This window comes from Maylandia zebra, linkage group LG7, assembly GCF_041146795.1.
Source record: "Maylandia zebra isolate NMK-2024a linkage group LG7, Mzebra_GT3a, whole genome shotgun sequence".
NCBI classification, from domain to species: Eukaryota; Metazoa; Chordata; class Actinopteri; order Cichliformes; family Cichlidae; genus Maylandia; species Maylandia zebra.
Window position 1 is genome coordinate 61,836,918 of NC_135173.1, and position 12,681 is coordinate 61,849,598.

At 39.0% G+C, this 12,681-nt stretch overlaps 1 protein-coding gene across 3 annotated transcripts in view; it reads left to right on the forward strand.

The window, feature by feature from the left end:
* Window positions 1–6,453: 6,453 nt before the first annotated feature.
* mef2ca (myocyte enhancer factor 2ca) overlaps window positions 6,454–12,681 on the forward strand; it is a 35,479-nt gene continuing 29,251 nt past the window's right edge. For 2 of the 3 annotated variants that reach the window (XM_004572800.4, XM_004572802.4), the window contains exons 1-2: window positions 6,454–6,673; window positions 9,908–10,018. The gene's annotated coding sequence lies outside the window, so the exon portion shown is untranslated. The other variant, XM_012925182.5, reaches the window with a different exon arrangement.

Here is a 12,681-nt window from a genome sequence, read left to right on the forward strand (position 1 = left end):
AGATAACCAGCCTTGTGAATAATACGCAGTGCTCGTTTCTGTACTGTGACTAATGGATTAGTTGTATTTTTATATGTATTTCCCCACACTTCCACACAATATGTAAGATATGGAAGAACCAGGGTACAGTACAGAGTATGAAGTGCATCTTTATCAAGGAATTGTTTCACTTTGTTCAAAACTGCGAGGCTTCTGGAAATTTTGGTTTTTATGTGTCTGACGTGGGGTTTCCATGAAATTTTGTTATCAATTATAACTCCCAAAAATTTGTTTTCACTCACATTATCAATTGGTACACCTTCAATGATAATTGGTAATTCTATATTATATTTTAAATTACCAAAAAACATTGCTTTAGTTTTATTTATATTTAATGATAATTTATTTATGTCCATCCATTTTTTAAATTAATTTTAGCTCCCTGTTTACAGTCATTACAAGATCAGTATAATCATCGCTACTGAAAAATATGTTGGTGTCACTTTACCCTACTTGCCTACTGGTGTTGGCCAGAGGGGCCGATGGCGCGATTATGGCAGCCTTGCTTCTGTCAGTCTGCCCCAGGGCAGCTGTGGCTACAACTGTAGCTTGCCTCCACCAGTGTATGAATGTGAGAGTGAATGAATAGTGGTATTGTAAAACGCTTTGGGTGCCTTGAAAAGCGCTATATAAATCCAATCCATTATTATTATTACTCTGCATGTAATCATTAGTTCTTATGAATCCTTGGGGCTTTTCCAAAGTGTGTCTTTGTGATTTGGCATTATATAAATAGAATTTGAACTGAAGGTAATTCAACAGAGGGATAAAGCATTTTAATTTCTTATTTCATAGCATAATCTCATCTAAATGTTTTTAAATAAATTGGCGGCACAGAACACCACTGTCCATCCTCGAAGCCAACAGACATGCTGGGTCTCCAACTCCAACACAGCACCCGAAGGACACAAAGGGAGGTACACAAATAAACACATAATTTTGCTGTGTGTTACACGCACAAAAGACCTAGGAGACAGCAGCCATTGGCAACAAGAGGGCTGAAGACCCAAGGCCACACATCTCGTTGACAACCATGCGCTCACCCCAGCAGAAGGAAGAGGGAGGCCATGTTCCTGCATTGTAACAGGAACATAAAGTGATAATATACCACTGAGAGAGCCAAAACCAAGTAATGGCCCCTGAGACAATATTTTTGTTATGTTTTCTGGACGTGTGAAGGCCATGAATTCACAAAATTGTTTGTTTAATGGTCTTAAATACCATATCTGTGTTTCATTTTGGGTGTGGTTTATGGCTCAGCTGGAGGATCAGGATCAGGGGACAGCGCCGAGGAAGGCTGGCTGGCACAGCTGATACCTGTCACGCTAACCACACCTTCCCCATTTCAGTACCTGCTGGGGCCTGGAGGTTCGAGCCCTGTGGTGTGAGCCGAGCTGGAGCAGAGGGCTGAAAAGCTGCACATACTGAGCTAAAAAATAAATACAAATCACTGCCATCCAAACTGCCGAGCACCAACTCCTCGTTTTTACACACACTTGCAAACAGCTTACTGAGAAACCAGAAACAGACTGTTCACCTTCAAATAAAAAGTTGGGCCTTTTCAGTTGCTTTTTATTTATTTGTTTTGTTTCTATGACTTTTCTACCTCAACTCACAAGTCGGGAAAACTCACAAATCTTTTTCATGAACAGTTGGTTGTTCTAGACTATTGGAATAAATGGCATTTATGATTCTCCTGCGATGCGATATAATGCTAATACGGTTCTAGTCCTGGCTGGGACATTTCTGCATGGAGTTTGTATTCTCTTTGTGTGAACTTCCTACAGGCAGCCAGGTTTCTTCCCAGAGATATGCATGCTAGGTAAATGGTACTAAAAAGGAGGACAATTTTGCAACTATTTAATTATATAATTGGCAATAGGCCAGTAGCATAATTGGGTATAAAAAGAGCATCTTGGAGTTTCAGAGAAGTAACGATGGGCAGAAGTTCACCAGCGTGGCTTTGTAGTAGAAGAGTCCGGGTGCTGAGCTAGGCTGCCTGCAGTCCAGACCTTTCATCAACTGACAACATTTGGAGCATCATGAAACCAAAAATGGGACAATGAGAAGCCAGAATTTGATTTTTTTTCTGTTATTTTGTGAATAAAAGATTGATTTATAAGATTCTAAAATCATTGCTACTCATCTCAACTCTTTTGGAACTGTGATGGAACTGTGGAGAGTTAGACAATATCTGTGCTGTGCATGCTTTATATATTCACCTCCACCACAACCACCTCTTATTTATAAATCAAGTACTGGATTTTAAAACAGTGAGTATGATTCTGAGACTAATGACTTTACATACAGTAGTGTCACAAGTATTATGTTGTTCAGCAATTCTTTGCAATAAAGTATTTCATAAATTGTATTGTATAAGATAAAAGAAATGCTTAATGCTGATGGAGGAGCTGGAGGAAAACACAGACATGAAGAGGGAATGTCTTGACACACGCAGTGGATTGTGGACTATGCTTGGCAGCTGGGTGAAGATGGATTCGTTTTCACACGCTCATGGATTTCACAGTAACTTCATCTCTCGACATCCCAGCTTCACCCAGCCACACTGCTGTGGACCCTCAATGGCACTGAAAGAAAAAAAAATTCCTCCTAACAACATTGTAGTTTCCATACATTTGATCATTTTATTGGAATTTGGCAAAGTGATGGAGTGACTTTTCTATTATAGTGGCACATACTTTGCAATAAAGCACACAGAAAAGTTGTAGTTGGACAAAAATAAAACTTGCCTCTAGTAATAACATTTTTAGGATTAGGGTGTGCCCCTGCTATGTGCCTATTGTGGGGAGGGAGCCTGTGACCACTAGGAGTATTAGGAGGTGGTCAGAGGAGGTCTTAGCAGAACAGCAGAGCTGTTTTGAGGTTGCAGACTGGGAGACACTCTGTGAACCTCACCTTAAGGACATTAATGGGCTTACTGAGTGTATCACTGAGTACATAACCTTCTACATCGACTTCATTTTCCTAGCTTGGACTGTCCATTGTTACCCAAATAACAAGCCGTGGGTGACAGAGGACATCAAATCACTCCTGAATGGCAGGAATGGGGCCTTCAGAGTGAGAAACAAAGAGGAGGTAGCCTTACCTGTAGTCAGCCTGCAATCCACAGCCACACCACTCTCTCTCCACATTGCACCATAGCCTCCTGTGAAAGTCCTGACACTCCTTCGCCACCTTTTACTTTCATTCATTAACAAGTTCAGAGACAAATGAGAAGATTCCACTCAGGCAAGTCTGCTGGAACAAAAGAGGTGAGTCCCCGTGTCCTTAAGGCCTTTGCCCCCAGCTTGTGGAGTCTTTCATAAACTGTTCATGATGAATCTGAGTCATTCCTGACACCACGTCCCAGTGGCCCCCAGGATTACAGACCTTTGGTACTGGATGTGGTTGTGGGTTGTGGTTAACTGCTTCATCAAGTGGTGTGAGCGGAATCATCTGCAGCTCGACATGACAAAGATCAAAGAATTGATTGTGGACCCCTTTTTCAATCCAAGAGGTTGATGTGGAGGACTATAAATAGCTTGAGTACACGCTGAGAATAAACTAGGCTACCTCTATTTTAGAATAGAATAGAATAGAATAGAATAGCCTTTAGTGTCACTGTACATGTACAACAAAATTGTGTTTTTTTTTTATTTTTTGCTTCTTCTTCTTTTTTTTAGAATAGAATAATTTTTTTGAGATGGTTGAGGTCTTTTAACATCTTTTGGACAATGGTCAGGATTTTCTCTGAGTCTCTTGTGGCCAGTTCCATTCTGTATGCCGCTGCATGCTTGGGCAGCAGGTCGAGGGTCGCAGATGCCAACAGACTCAATAAACTGATCCGCAGGGCCAGTAACGTTGTGGGGATAGAGTTGGACACCGTTAATATGGTCTCAGAGGGGGATGTTGTCCAAGATAAAGACAATGGTGGAGAATACCTCTCACCCACTCCATGACCTGCTGGCCAGTCACAGGAGCATGTTCAGTGACACACTGAGTGGCACCACTGAACGATCTCCACTAGTTTCCCTGTTCAACAGCTCTATCGTACAGTACACACTGCAATAGTTACACCCTTTTGCACGTCCTCTAAAGTGAAAATAACAAGTAGCAAAGTTGTACAGTTTGCAGTAAAATGTCAGTCATATATATTCTGTATTATTGTAATTGAGCTATTTGTATATATTAGAGCTATTTCTTATATTTTGTAACTTATATATGGAACTTATGCTCAATTCAGTTAAATTTTATACAGTGTCAACAACAACAGTCGCCTCAAGGCGCTTTATATTGTACCTTTTTCTACTTTTTTATATGTTGTACATATATTGGATATATATTCTATTATTTAATTTACTTCAGTCTGTTACCGTTCTTATTGTCTTAGAGGAACTGTAGTCACATAATTTCCTTAGAGATTAATAAAGTATTGATTCTCATTTAAAGCCGGTCGGAGCGGGCACGCTCCGTTTTGCATAACTATTTTTAAATCCCGGTAGCACTGCAACCACGTAAGCTAGCGCAATAAGTTTTTTTGCATATGAAACCGGAGGAGTTGTACTTACATCTTATGCCATCAGCTTGTCCTGGGTCAAAATTTGCATAAAAATTTGCCGATCCGATCAGCTGTTTGTAACACTTCCTACGTCCATCAGCGCGAACTATCGCATGTCCGCCAGGATCTGCCCGAATCCGGAAGTGACGTCATTTTGCGGAAATGTAGTTTTTTACCATCAGGCCTTATGAGCCTATACTTGTGTTTTTAAAAGTTATGTTTGACTATATGACTTTCTGTGTCATGTCTGGGATGCTGGAAATAGTTTATTTTGATGCATATGCTGTTTTTTTTGCAAATTTGCACTATAATATTTATTTTCGTTTTTCCTGCAGTACATAAAAATTGGTGTATTTCAAAAATAAAACTATTAAGACACTAAAAATAAATTTCCTGTGGTGGGAAACTATTTTATGCAACTTTGTATTTACAGTTTTGAGGGATAAGCCTCTTAAATTTCTCTAACTAGAAATATATGTTTAAAAAAACAAAAAAACAAACAAAAACCGATTTTCAATGTTTTTGTAGTTTATTGCACTTTTGTGCAATTTATGTAATTAATATGCACTTAATGCATACATATTATTAAAATATGGGCAATAATGGTTGTATTGATGTTTATCAACTTGAAAACTTCCCAAAAATGGCACTAGAGCATGTGAAAAATATAATATAAGCTCTGGTGGACTTGGATGAAATTTCCCCGTGTGGGACTAATAAAGGTATCTTATCTTATCTTATCTATGGTAGGTCTTAAAGGGTTAAGGATATCAGAGACAACATAAGCAGCCTGTTGAATTTTCAAGTATATAAGTTAAAACTTTATGCTCACACTCAACAAATGCAGCAAAGTTGACCGGACAGAACTCCAGGCTCATGAGAACATAAGAAAGAGAAACCGCATTGTTTGATGAAATTGCAGTCATTAACTCACTACAAAAGCAATCACAAAGTTATTAATGTTAATGGTAGTACCAAACAATATTATTTAGGCCAGTGTTGTATATGCTAATGTGTAGCTCAAACCCTGAGTTCCTGCCATGATGTTAGTCACCACTATTGTTATCATTCAGCCTGTTTAACATTGTGTGTGTGACATGCTGTTGAAAAATACAAGAGTACATATAATATTTTAATTGATTTTATAGTATTCAAATTCTTATCACCAGTGGTTGTTTTTAAATGTAATGGAACCAACTAGTAAATGTATGATTTTGTGATAGCTCTAATTTCCATCTAAAATTTCAGTTAATCTGCTTTGGAATAGTTGTCTCCAGTCTAGAAACAAGTAGGGCTGTTGTCTTTGGGGTTTTCAGACACTCAGCCTGCACCCTTGTCTGATGGTTTCATAGACTAAGAAATTCAACCGAACACACTTGTCCCCTTTCCTCCCTCTGCTCAGAAGTGACAGGAGTGGACAGCTGACCTAATCCTCTGCTGCAGATGCTTGGAGTGCTGATATCTACGACATGCTCACAGGTTTGATCACTCTCTCTATCTCTGTAATGTGTAGAGCCGATGGTCTATGGGAAGTAATCCAGGGTTCTTACACCACGGCCCATGTAGGCTTCTGAGTGTCAGCAACACATTTCTGTCTCTGTAGCACACACACACACACACACACACACACACACACACACACACACACACACACACACACACACACACACTGGTAGCATCTGTGGCAAATCTAAATATACCATGAGCGATAACAACAGGTGAGCCTGCTCCTTCAGATACATACACTCAGCTGGCTCAGACATAGGGGGTCACTGGGTGTGTGTGTGTGTGTGTGTACAACTGTGTGTGGTGGTGGAATGGAGTGGGCGGTGTTTGAGTGTGTGGGGTATCTGCTGCTCAGTGCAGAGAGAGAGCTCAGATCCAAACACTGCCCAGTTCTGGGTACCCCTTCTTCTAAGCCAGCTGGTCTGGCTTAAAATCTCTTCTCGTGTCTGAGTTCTGTTTTTTCTTTTATAAAAAGAATCCTTTCTTGTTTGATACAAGGGATTGACTGAGCAAACCCACAGCTGGAGCTGCTGGGGAACCTTCCAGGTGAAGACTGAACCAAAAGCACCGGTGAGTTGGCGAGAGAAATATGTCTGTTAGTAATGGACAAATGGAAGGACTGAATTAAACTAGAACACTCTTGTTTAGAAGGTGATAAAGCGTTGTTATTACACGGGAAACAAATATTAACTTTGAAGACAATAAGTAAAGTTGTGGTGGAACTGGTAGACTTTCGACCACTTGGTGGCAGCAGAAACAAGCTGTTAACGTGCTAAATACAAATATCCATGAGATATGAAGCAACACTGACACTAAATATAGATGAGCTCTATTAAACCAAACCAATGATCATTCGCATTGTGTTTGCCATTCAAGTGAGGCTCATTTGATTCAGTGTTAATACAAAAATATTGGTTAGTGCAGCTTTAAATATTGCTCTTTGTTCAGGATGTTTGATGGGCTGGGGTTCGATGCTGGTGTTTAGGGTTAGGAGTGAATTGCACAGTGTGTTTTTGAACTGTTTCTGCTTTTGTATGTGCTTGTTATATAGATCAGAAATGTGCAAACTGTATATATTGTTATTTGAATTAACGTGTACGACAAAAGATTCCAAATAAGTGAAAATTGCTGAAATTTAAGTACTGACATACATTTAAAAATTCACTTCATATAAATGAAGGCAAAATAAAGATACTTTAAAGCAAAGTTTTGCAGATAATACTGAACATAAAGGAATAATAGTATAAAAAGTGTAAAGGAGAACTTAAGGATGAGTAATATTATTTCTTTTATTTAATGTACTTATTTATTTATGTGTATAAATAACACCAAATCACAACAACACTCACCTCAAGGCACTTTATATCGCAAGGTAAAGACCCTACAATAATTTGAATCTAACACACGCACGCACACATGCACACACACACTACCAGTCAAAAGTTTTAGAACACCTAAAAACATGTTGCCTAATTGGGCAACATGTGATTTCTTCTTCTATAACGTCCTCCTCTCCCTTCAAATCTCAAATTTATTCACAGTATGAGCTGGCTACATTAATGCATACATGCATAATAAATCATCTGTCAATCAAACTTTATTCATATAGTGCCTTGCACACAAGTTTGAAGGCTCTACAGCTGACTGAAGAACTAATAATAAGAAAATGTAAACAGTATAAGAAATTGGGAGAAATGCACAAGAGAAATAAAGTTTTATAAATGAAAATTGTGGAATGATGTGCTGTGGTTAACAGCTAATATATAGACCAATGACAGGCAGATGAAAGTGTCACCGAAGCTGTTTATGCTGCCTGTCAGATAAAATAGGAAAGCTGATGACAATTAAAGCAGATAAAACCATCACTCTATTATGTATCTGTTTATGGTGAAATCCAACTAAACCAAGTAGAAGAAGCCATGTGTCTTTGGGTTCATTCAAAGAAGTCATGTAGTAGTGTTTGTGACCAGCTGTTTTCATAAAAAAATAAAATAAAATCTTATAATTATATGTGATATTGTACATGCTGCATTTATCCAAGACTTACAACATTTTTAACACTTTTGACTTTTTAAAATTTATACACTGCACAGCAACAGCTACCTAGTGATATGGTACAAAGCAAACATAACCAACATATGCCACATATGTCAGCATATGATGACATTAAATTGTTGCCATCAGGAATAAAGATCTAAAAATATAACAGATAAAATATTTAAAAATATAACGGACACTTCTTCTGTACTTTCATGGAAATAAAATAGACTTAATTTCTGAGAAGTCTTCCACTTACTTTCTCCATATGAAAAGGGGAATACACAAATTTCCACAAAGGGATTTCCCAGTAAAATGTTTTGACTTGTCATCCTGTCAGCATTTGTGAGGGGACCTATTAGATGCAAAGTTACTCCAGTAGTCTCTACTAGAGTAGCTTTGTATCATAGTTCAACAGAATCCTTATTAACCTAATACAGGGTGTTGGTGGAGCTTAGGTTCACGACTGAAGCCAACAGTTTTAGCTTGAGCTTCTGTTTTAAACAACTTTTTTCTGATTGGCTGCACCTCATGAACAAAAGACCTGAACAGCATGTGGACCAGGAGTCAGTGCTCTTGAGGAGACCATATTAGAGATCTACACTCTGCATGGCATCATATAGATCCAAGAGTAGAAAAAAATGTGTGTTTAATGCACCCTGAAGTGTTGGCTTTTTACTCAGTGATACTTGTACATACCTTGAGTTCAAGTGTTAAATATAAGCATTCACCAGTGAAACAGGACATAGATGACAGAAGATAAAGTCCCTTTGAAATAAAGACACTTAAATGTTAAGTTCACACTATGAGCAACAAAGGCTACATTCTTACCAACTTGCTGCAACGTCGTCTGTGGACTCGTGTGTTAGTGTGCCAACATGGCATGTTTCATCACAAGTGCAGCATTGAAAAATTATAGTCGAGGTCAGCTTTGTTGCTGTCAAACATTCATTTATAGCTTCCACTGAAAAGGAGTGTGAACACATAAAACACTCTTGAGAAATGAATAAATTATGACAGAAAGTGAAGAAAACAAAACAGGAATTATCACCAAAAAAATGAAGCCTAATCAACAGGTGTAAATTATATTATGTCTTTGACAGTTCAAATTCTTAACTTAGTTGTCTTGTTGCATGCTCAATCACCCAGGCAAGGAAACCCCCAAATGTTGATTCTGTTCATCTCGACGTAGCATTTTCAGTGGGAGAAATGCACTCACTGACTTCTTCATTCTCAAATGACTGCAGGTTTCCTCAACATTATAAACAGTCCATTTACATAATGACTGAAACTAGCACCACTGACGAACAATGGACTGTGAGGCCAATTTCCTGATCATTAATATGTAAATTGTCATGACCACTAATCAACAACCACTCATCATGAGTACCATTTGCAGAGAATTGGTGCACTTTTCAGTAGTTTCCACAGAGAGACAGTAGTGAGCCTGAACAAGAGTAAACAGTGTGTTCCCGTGTTTGTAGACCTGTTGAAAGTATGAATTCAAATGGAAATAATCAAGAAACAATCTAGACTATGTCTTTTCAGTCTAGATTGTGTAACTAGAATCTAGTTACACAATTATTTTTATTTAACCAATATATCTCGTTGTTTTCCCTCGCAAGTTTCGTTTATTTCATTTTTGTGTTTCTGCCTCTGTGTGTGTGTGTGTGTGTGTGTGTGTGTGTGTGTGTGTGTGTGTGTGTGTGTGTGTGTGTGTGTGTGTTTGTGTGTGCCCGCGTGACGATGCCGCCTCCTGACGTCCAGGTGCTCGTTGATAGTCAGAAGCGCGTGCTCTAGGAGGAGACTCACCGATGGAGTGATCCGCTGGACGGAGGGAAGTCACAAATAATTAGACATGCGGGAGTGAGCGTGGAGGTAAGCTGCTTCACCTCAATGCGCTTTGTGTGTGCGCGCGCGCGCGATGCTGGCTTGACACGGCATTTGACAAATAAACAAGAGGAAGCAAACAGCAGCGGGTTATCCTTCTCTGTCTGCACATCGGATTCAACAGTCAGAGGAGGCTCGCCGGTTTCGGGACAACTTGTATTCCGGGGTCGGCTCCCTGCTAACTTAATTTAATTGTCTTTATTTTTGTTCGGCTTGGTCGTACTATCGCGTAGTTTACATTTCGGATCGGTACTCGACTTGCCCTCCGGTTCAGACTGGTGGAGTCACTCGGGACCTTTCCTGTACCGTCGCCGCTCCGCCTCAGGAATGTTTCCGCTGTGCTGCAGCAGCGCAGGTAAGACAGCTGGAGTGAGTGCTTGGAGAAAGTTTGCAGCTGATGGAAACCACTGTACTTATTCATCCGCCTGTTTATCGAGGTGCTTATCTGGACGGGATGAATTCCTGATGAGGCAGGTTTGTTGTAAGTAACCACTATTAAAGGCTGAAGCTGTGTAACCCAGAAACTGACCAGCTGTAGCCAATATGACAAGAATCTTGATAAATAAATAATAGTTGAAGTTATATGTCTCCGGTACTGTATCTCCTCAGGTGATCTCGTTCACCAGTTCAGGATCTAAAGTTGTTGTGTAAAAAATGACTGTATAATTACTGAAAAAATAATAATAATAATAAATAATAATATTTAAATTTGGAAAGCAGGCAATATATATATATATATATATATATATATATATATATATATATTATTATTTTTTTTTTTTTTTTTTTTTTTTTTTTGCTCATAGCAACTTTTAGAATTACATTGGTGAGATTACAGGAGACGAAACTTAAGTTTACATACAGCATGCATCCAGGGGGCATGTACAGAGGTGGTCACAGGGTGTCCCACACCCCCTTGTTACTTAAATTCTACTAGAAACACTGTCAAGCCTAAATGAAGATGTGGTCCCAGCTAATAATATACATTTATAATAGGGCACGCATCCATACACAAGCCTGATGTGTTCCCCGTTATATCTATGTAGTATTCTGAGATTCAGAATCAGAACACCCCATTTTTTTCAGTTATATATTGCAGTTCAAGTCGTTCAAGTCCAATGAATAGCTTGAAATGGTACCGCCATTGGTCTACTGAAGACTGGAAGAAGGTATTATGGACTGATGAATCAAAATTTCAAATCTTTAGTTCATCACACAGCATCTTTGTATAATGTCCAGTAGGCATTGGTTCTACAGTGTGGCATCAACTGTCAAACATGGAGGAGTAATTGTGATGGTCTCGGGCCAGCAAAACCCCATCAAGCTGGTTTGGGATGAACTGGACATAAGAGTGAAAGCAAAGCAACCTACAAGTGCCACACATTTATGGGACCTTCTGCAACAGATATGGTCCCATAAATATTTGATTTAAGCCACGGGTGTATTCAGCTTTTATACCTGCCAAAATTTTTGTCTTCCAACAACCAAAAGAACTGGGGATCTTTTGCTTGTTAGGTGAATGTTTAAACCACTACACTATAGAGCCACTCAGTGGCCCAAAAGACTAAATAGTACTTTCTTAAATAAAATGTTAGATTTTTGTGTTGTGTGTTTCTGAAACAGACATTTACTTGCACTCCAGTTCATCATAGCTTTGCACAGATAAATGTAAAACCCTTTAAAGATGCTGCAAATGTCTGTATGATGTCATTCGCTTATGCTGAGCATGTGTTTTAGTGTCTGTGCCACACAGTGACTCATCTGCTGCTTATAGAGGGATGTCCCTAACCAAACCACATGTATTAGATCAGGTTACACATGTCTATATCTGAAGCCTTAAAAGGAACTTTAATCAGAAGTTTAGCCTTGCATACTTATTTGTTGGTAAAAGTTTATGAGAGACTTTGAACTTTGCTATCATATTGCTCTGCCTCGTATCAGGCACCCAAACATAACCAATATGCTTTTTGCACTTTTGAAGCATTGCACAGCTCTCCCACACCACACACCAGCTGTTAGCCTGCTGTGTGCAGTACTCATGAGGTTGCTTTCCTCCCAAAGTTTAAATTTGCCAATAGTAAAAGTCTTCCAACATTTTTTTGATGTCCACTTCCACAGTAGGTAGAAAATTGAACAAAGTTTTGTGCAGAGGTATCAAAATGCCCGAGGTCTGAAATGATTTCTTTATGCCACCGCTGGACAGAACAGCCTGGATGTTTAAGTGTACTATAGTAGTTCCCTTATCAGTGTTTCTGTGAGACAGAGCTGGGTGGAGCCAGCTGGTTTACGGAAAGTAGGCTTTCAAAATAAAATGCCCTGGACTTTTCTCAGTGAGTTCTGTTTATTAGCAGTAGGTCCTCTAAGAGTGATGAGACAGCCATTTCTTCTGTAGCTCCATGTGTTTTTGTCAAAGTGCAAACACAAAACAGCTAAACTTGATTGTAGGTTTTTTAAAGTGTGAGCTCAGAAATGCTGTAGAAAACACAAAGGTAACATTTTTATCTTTTGGGGGTTAAACATTCTCTCTGAATTTGCATTTATATCCTGGTTTTTCCAGGATAAATCCCCCAGAGAGGTCATCTCCAAAGAAGATCAGGTTACCAAACCTCAGTGTAAAAGTGCACCCTATAAAGAAAGCGCTGTCAAAGACA